General features: G+C 38.4%; 1 protein-coding gene across 2 annotated transcripts in view; it reads right to left on the bottom strand.

Moving 5' to 3' along the window:
• The window catches only part of STXBP5L (syntaxin binding protein 5L), a 419474-nt gene that overhangs the window by 283729 nt on the left and 130580 nt on the right, over window positions 1-5165 (bottom strand). The window lies entirely within an intron of this gene.

The following is a 5165-nucleotide window of genomic DNA, read 5'->3' as shown; positions in this document are numbered from 1 at the left end:
TTTTTTTTCATTACATCCAAATACAGATGAATTATATTTCAAAAACAATAGGATGTTTTCTACCTCTTAATATGGCAGACACCACAAGGGCAGAAAACTAGTGGCCATGTATGATTTCATACATAAATATGTTTAAACTATTTACTTGAGTTAAGTAAGGACAACTTAAACTATGTCAGGACTTTTACTATTACGAGTTTCCCAGCTAAAAATGCCAATCCTTGCCCTATGACGAAGTCTGAAGGTAATCTAGAGTACTGAATGTGTTCTTTATTTTTTAATAATGTTTTTTTATTATATTATGTTAGTCACCATACAGTACATCCCTAGTTTTTTTATATAAAGTTCCATGATTCATTACTTGCGTATAACACCCAGTGCACCATGCAATATGTGCCCTTCTTAACACCCATCACCAGCCTATCCCATTCCCCCACCCCCCTCCCCTCTGAAGCCCTCAGTTTGTTTCCCAGAGTCCATAGTCTCTCATGGTTCATTCCCCCTTCTGTTTACCCCCCCTTTCCTCTTCCCTTTCTCCTCCTACGGATCTTCATACTTCTTATGTTCCATAAATGAGTGAAACCATATGATAATTGTCTTTCTCTGCTTGACTTATTTCGCTTAGCTTATCTCCTCCAGTCCCGTCCATGCTGCAGCAATTGTTGAGAAATCATTCTTTCTGATGGCTGAGTAATATTCCATTGTATATATGGACCACATCTTCTTAATCCAGTCATCTGTTGAAGGGCATCTCGGCTCCTTCCATGTTTAGCTATTGTGGACAATGCTGCTATGAACATTGGGGTGCATAAGGCCCTTCTCTTCACTACGTCTGTATCTTTGGGGTAAATACCCAGTAGTACAATGGCTGGATCATAGGGTAGCTCAATTTTTAACCTTTTAATGGATCTCCACACTGTTTTCTAAAGTGGCTGTACCAAGTTGCATTCCCACCAACATGTAGGAGGGATCCCCTTTCTCCACATCCTCTCCAACATTTGTTGTTTCCTGCCTTGTCAACTTTTGCCATTCTAAATGGTGTAAGGTGGTATCTCAATGTGGTTTTGATGTGAATTTCCCTTATGGCTAATGATGTTGAACATTTTTTCATGTGTCTGTTAGCCATTTGTATGTCTTCATTGGAAAAGTGTCTGTTCATATCTTCTGCCCATTTTTTGATTTGTTTATTTGTTTCTTGAGTATGGAGTTTGAGACGTTCTTTGTAGATCTTGGATACCAGCCTTTTATCTGTAGTGTCATTTGCAAATATATTCTCCCATTCCGTGGGCTGCCTCTTAGTTTTTTTGACTGTTTCCTTGGTTGTGCAGAAGCTTATTATCTTGATGAAGTCCCAAAAGTTCATTTTTTCTTTTGTTTCTCTTACCTTTGGAGATGTGTCATGAAAAAAGTTGCTGTGGCTGACGTCGAAGAGGTTGCAGCCTATGTTCTCCTCTAGGATTTTGATGGATTCCTGTCTCACATCGAGGTCTTTCATCCATTTGGAGTTTATCGTTGTGTATGGTGTGAGAGATTGGTCAAGTGTCATTCTTTTGCATGTAGCTGTCCAATTTTCCCAGCACCATTTATTGAAGAGACTGTCTTTTTTCCACTGGATGTTTTTTCCTGCTTTGTCAAAGATTAGTTGCCCAAAGAGCCGAGGGTCAATTTCTGGGTTCTCTATTCTATTCCATTGGTCTATGTGTCTATTTTTGTGCCAGTACCATCCTGTTTTTGTGATCACAGCTTTGTAGTAGAGCTTGAAACCCAGTAACGTGATGCCCACAGCTTTGTTTTTCCATTTCAACAATTCCTTGGTGATTCTGGGCCTTTTCTGGTTCCATACAATTTTAAGGGCTGTTTTTTCCAGTTCTTTGATAAATGTCATTGGTATTTTGATCGGGATGGCATTGAAAGTGTAGATTGCTCTGGGTAGCATAGACATTTTAACTATATTAATTCTTCTGATCCATGAGCATGGAATATTTTTCCATCTTTTTGTGTCTTCTTCAATGTCTTTTAAGAGTGATTTGTAGTTTCTAGAATACAGATCATTTACATCTCTGGTGAAGTTAATTCCGAGATAATGTATGATTTTTGGTGGTATTGTAAATGGAACGGATTCCCTAATTTCTCTTTCTTCAGTCTCATTGTTCATGTATAGAAATGCAACTGATTTCTGAGCATTGATTTTGTATCCCGCCACATTACTGAAATGCTCTATAACTTCTAGTAGTTTCGGGGTGGATTCTTTTGGGTTTTCCATATAGAGTATCATGTCATCTGCGAAGAGAGACAGTTTGACTTCTTCTTTGCCGATTTGGATACCTTTTATCTCTTTTTGTTGTCTGATTGCTGTTGCAAGGACTACTAGTACTATGTTGAATAATTATGGCGAGAGTGGGTATCCTTGTTATGTTCCTGATCTTAAGGGAAAGGCTTCCAGCTTTTCCCCATTGAGAATGATATTTGCTGTAGGCTTTTCATAGATGGTTTTTATGAAATTGAGGAATGTACCCTCTACCCCTCACTCCGAAGGGTTTTAATCAGGAAAGGATGCTGTATTTTGCCAAATACTTTTTCTGCATCTATTGGGAGGGTCATATGGTACTTGACTCTTTTCTTATTGATATGATCTATCACACTGATTGATTTGCATTGCATGTTGAACCACGCTTGAATCCCAGGGATGAATCCCACTTGGTTGTGATGGATAATCCTTTTAATGTACTGTTGGATCCTATTAGCTAGGATCTTGTTGAGAATTTTGGCGTCCATATTCATCAGGGATATCAGTCTGTAATTCTCCATTTTGATGGGGTCTTTGCCTGGTTTGGGGATCAAGGTAATAATACTGGCCTCATAGAATGAGTTTGGTAGTTTTCCTTCTGTTTCTACTTCTTGAAACAGCTTCAGGAGAATAGCTATTATTTTCTTTGAATGTTTGGTAGAATTCCCTGGGGAATCTGTCAGGCCCTGGACTCTTGTTTTTGGGGAGGTTTTTGATCACTGCTTCAATCTCTTCATAATTAATCGGTCTGTTTAAATAATCAATTTCTTCCTGTTTCAGTCTTGGTAGTTTACAGGTTTCCAGGAAGGCATCCATTTTTTCTGGGTTGTTTAAATTATTAGCATAAAGCTGTTGATAAAAGTTTCTAATAATCCTTCCAATATCATTGGTGTTGGTTGTGACCTCTCCCCTTTCATTCATAATTTTATTAATTTGGGTCCTTTCTCTATTCTTTTGAATAAGTCTGGCCAGTGGCTTATCGATCTTATTGATTCTTTCAAAGAACCAGCTTCTACTTCTGTTGATCTGCTCTACTGTGCTCCTGGTTTCTAATTCATTGATCTCTGCTCTAATCTTGATCAACTGCTTTCTTGTGGTGGGTTAGGCCTGTTCTTCTATTCCAGCTCCAGCTTCTTGAGGTGAGAATATAAAAACTGCATTTTAGATTTTTCTGTTCTTTTGAGTGAGGCTTGGATGGCTATGTATTTCCCCCTTAGGACCACCTTTGCAGTGTCCCATAGGTTTTGGACTGTTTTGTTTTCATTCTCATTGGTCTCCATAAATTGTTTAATTTGATTTTTAATTTCCTGGTTTATCCAATCATTCTTGAGCAGGATGGTTCTTAGTTTCCAAGTGTTTGAGTTTCTTCCAAATTTTTCCTTGTGATTGAGTTCCAATTTCAAAGCATTGTGGTCTGAGAATATGCAGGGAATAATTTCAGTCTTTTGGTATCGGTTGAGACCTGTTTTGTGACCCAGAATATGGTCTATTCTGCAGAACGTTTCATGTGCATTTGAAAAGAATGAGTATTCTGTTGTTCTGGGGTGTAGTGTTCTATATATATCTGTGAGGTCCTTCTGATCTAGTATGTCTTTCAAAGCTCTTGTTTCTTTGTTGATTTTCTGCTTAGGTGATCTGTCTATTGCTGATAGTGGAGTGTTGAGGTCCCCTACTATTAACATATTTTTATCTATATGTCTCTTTATTCTGGTTAAGCGTTGGCTTGTGTATCTAGCTGCTCCCCTGTTGGGGATGTAGATATTTATAATTGTCATATCCACTTGTTGGATACATCCTTTAAGAATAATATAGTGTCCTTCTGTATCTCTAACTACAGTCTTTAGTTTAAAATCTAATCTGTCTGATATGAGAATTGCTACCCCAGCTTTCTTTTGAGGTCCATTAGCATGAAAAATGATTTTCCAACCCTTCACTTTCAGTCTGGATGTATCTTTAGTTTCAAAATGAGTCTTTTGTAGACAGCAAATGGATGGGTCATGTCTTTTTATCCAATCTGCAACCCTGTGTTGTTTTATGGGAGCATTTAGGCCATTCACATTGAGAGTGATTATTGAGAGATATAATTTTAATGATGTCATGTTTCCTGTGAAGTCTTTGTTTCTATAGATTGTGACTTTCTGTTCTGTATCACTCTTGGGGCCTTTTTACTTTTATATAAAAAAAAAAACCCTTAATATCTCCTGTAGGGCTGGTTTCTTGGTTACGAAATTGGTCAGTGTCTGGCGATCTTGGAAGGTCCTTATCCCTCCATCAATTCTGAATGACAGCCTTGCTGGATAAGGGATCCTTGGCTGCATGTTTTTTTCGGACAGAGCTTTAAAAATGCCCTGCCAACCCTTTCTCTCATTCCAGGTCTCTGTAGACAGGTCTGACGTAATTCTGATATTTTTGCCTCTGTACGTGAGAAATTTTTTCGCCCTGGCCTCTTTCAATACTGTATCCGTGGATCTAATATTTGCGAATTGCACTATGACGTGATGTGGCATAGGTTTGTCGTGGTTGAACTTGGGAGGGGTCCTCTCTGCCTCTTGGATGTGAATGCTTGTTTCCTTTGCCAGATTAGGGAAGTTTTCAGCTACAATTTGTTCAAATATCTCTTCTAGACCTCTCTCTTTCTACACCCTTCCAGGGATCCCAATGATTCTGACATTGGAACGTTTCATTGAGTCAGTAATCTCCCGTAACCTATGTTCTTGAGATTGGATTTTTTTGAGCCAAGTTTTTGTTTTAACCTTCTCTTCTACCATCCCATCCTCCAATTCACTGATTCATTCCTCTGCCTCATTTACCCTGGATGTCAGAGCATCTAGTTTTGCCTGCATTTGATTCATAGCATTTTTAATTTCTGCTAGATTCA

The sequence above is a fragment of the Ursus maritimus genome, unplaced genomic scaffold (assembly GCF_017311325.1).
Source record: "Ursus maritimus isolate PB19 unplaced genomic scaffold, ASM1731132v1 scaffold_4, whole genome shotgun sequence".
NCBI classification, from domain to species: domain Eukaryota; kingdom Metazoa; phylum Chordata; class Mammalia; order Carnivora; family Ursidae; genus Ursus; species Ursus maritimus.
Note: the sequence above shows the minus strand (reverse complement) of the source record. Positions and strands in the feature narration are given on the sequence as shown.